The 2,500-nt window shown below is 62.9% G+C and overlaps 1 non-coding gene across 1 annotated transcript in view; it reads right to left on the bottom strand.

Moving 5' to 3' along the window:
* Positions 1 to 46, bottom strand: part of LOC124296435 — a 1,913-nt gene extending 1,867 nt beyond the window's left edge. Inside the window, exon 1 of the ribosomal RNA XR_006906251.1 lies at positions 1 to 46. This exon is cut by the window's left edge and continues 1,867 nt beyond it. This is a non-coding gene — a ribosomal RNA (small subunit ribosomal RNA).
* Between the last annotated feature and the right edge of the window lie 2,454 nt (positions 47 to 2,500).

The following is a 2,500-nucleotide window of genomic DNA, read 5'->3' as shown; positions in this document are numbered from 1 at the left end:
TAATCTTTGAGACAAGCATATGACTACTGGCAGGATCAACCAGGGAGCTTCGATACAAAATCTCGGCTCGGACGTGCGCCACCCATCGCCGACCGGGTCTCGTAGCCCGGTCGGCCGCGCGTCTACTGTGTGTTTCGGGACTGCGCGCAGGCAGCCCCGGTTCCGTGTGCCGCCACCTTCGACACTCGGCTTATAAGCGTTCGAACGATCTCCCGTACCCGTCGGCTAGATTGAAAGCGTCTGGGATACGTTGTTATAACATCTCTGGTCTTTGAGTGTACGCTCGGAAAGAAGCGAGTTGACGCGTGCGTTGGAGCGTTCGGCCTTCCGTGTTTCACGGAGAGCCGAACTTCTTGGTACCGCGTCAAGGGCCATTCGGTCTGAGACACCGACCCGCGGTAATGCAGTGACGATAGATGAAACAACGCGAGTCGCGTAGTTTCTTTGGTACGAGGCACGGAACGGTCCGCGAACGCCCGCTCCTGGTCTACGCCGAAGTACGTATCGTGCTCGAGCACGTACCGGTACGGCGTAGCAGGCGGACGACGGGAGACCGGCCCGACCGACTCGCTCCTCTTACTAGTAGGAGCCTGGCCGCTAGGACGTCGGCGCCGGCACGGTGGTAGCACGGTCGGCTTACGGGGCGAAACCTCCGCGGGCTATCGAAAAAATTTTGAACTCCGGGAACTTTGTCGAAATTGAACGAGGCTCATATGACGATGTTCCGACAGGCTCCCGGCCCGGATCGACTCCGGGACGCCGCGCATCGCCTTTCGGTCGACTCGGACCGAAATTTTTACAAGTCCCGTCTGTCCGGATCGACTCCGGGACGCCGCGCGTCGCCTTTCGCTCGACTCGTACCGCAGCTTCAACGAGTCCCGTCGGCCCGGATCGACTCCGGGACGCCGCGCATCGCCTTTCGCTCGTCTCGGACCGAAATTTTTACAAGTCCCGTCGGCCCGGGACGCCGCGCATCGCCTTTCTGTCGACTCGGACCGAAACTTCATCGAGTCCCGTCGGCCCGTATCGACTCCGGCACGCCGCGCATCGCCTTTCTGTCGACTCGGACCGTAATTTTTGCAAGTCCCGTCGGCCCGGATCGGCTCCGGGACGCCGCGCATCGCCTTTCGGTCGACTCGGACCGAAATTTTTACAAGTCCCGTCTGTCCGGATCGACTCCGGGACGCCGCGCGTCGCCTTTCGCTCGACTCGTACCGCAGCTTCAACGAGTCCCGTCGGCCCGGATCGACTCCGGGACGCCGCGCATCGCCTTTCGCTCGTCTCGGACCGAAATTTTTACAAGTCCCGTCGGCCCGGGACGCCGCGCATCGCCTTTCTGTCGACTCGGACCGAAACTTCATCGAGTCCCGTCGGCCCGTATCGACTCCGGCACGCCGCGCATCGCCTTTCTGTCGACTCGGACCGTAATTTTTGCAAGTCCCGTCGGCCCGGATCGAATCCGGGACGCCGCGCATCGCCTTTCTGTCGACTCGGACCGAAAGTTTTACAAGTCGACGTCGGCCCGGATCGAGTCCGGGACGCCGCGCGTCGCCTTCCGCTCGTCTCGGACCGAAATTTTTACAAGTCCCGTCGGCCCGGGACGCCGCGCATCGCCTTTCTGTCGACTCGGACCGAAACTTCATCGAGTCCCGTCGGCCCGGATCGAATCCGGGACGCCGCGCGTCGCCTTTCTGTCGTCTCGGACCGAAAGTTTTACAAGTCGACGTCGGCCCGGATCGACTCCGGGACGCCGCGCGTCGCCTTTCGGTCGACTCGGACCGAAATTTTCACAAGTCCCGTCTGTCCGGATCGACTCCGGGACGCCGCGCGTCGCCTTTCGCTCGACTCGTACCGCAGCTTCAACGAGTCCCGACGGCCCGTATCGACTCCGGGACGCCGCGCATCGCCTCTCGGTCGACTCGGACCGAAAGTTTTACAAGTTCCGTCTGTCCGGATCGACTCCGGGACGCCGCGCGTCGCCTTTCGCTCGACTCGTACCGCAGCTTCAACGAGTCCCGTCTGTCCGGATCGACTCCGGTACGCCGCGCGTCGCCTTTCGCTCGACTCGGACCGAAATTTTCACAAGTCCGGTCGGCCCGTATCGACTCCGGGACGCCGCGCATCGCCTCTCGGTCGACTCGGACCGAAATTTTCACAAGTCCCGTCGGCCCGGATCGACTCCGGTACGCCGCGCGTCGCCTTTCGCTCGACTCGGACCGTAATTTTTACAAGTCCCGTCTGTCCGGATCGACCCCGGGACGCCGCGCGTCGCCTTTCGCTCGACCCGTACCGCAGCTTCAACGAGTCCCGTCGGCCCGGATCGACTCCGGGAGGCCGCGCATCGCCCTTCGCTCGACTCGGAACGAAACTTTTATCGAGTCCCGTCGGCCCGTGTCGACTCCAAGACGCCGCGCATCGCCTTTCTGTCGACTCGGACCGAAATTTTCACAAGTCCCGTCGCCCCGTATCGACTCCGGGACGCCGCGCTTCGCCTCTCGGT

This window comes from Neodiprion lecontei, unplaced genomic scaffold (assembly GCF_021901455.1).
Source record: "Neodiprion lecontei isolate iyNeoLeco1 unplaced genomic scaffold, iyNeoLeco1.1 ptg000155l, whole genome shotgun sequence".
Taxonomy (NCBI): domain Eukaryota; kingdom Metazoa; phylum Arthropoda; class Insecta; order Hymenoptera; family Diprionidae; genus Neodiprion; species Neodiprion lecontei.
The sequence above is the reverse complement of the archived record's forward strand: the minus strand, read 5'-3'. Positions and strand labels throughout refer to the sequence as shown.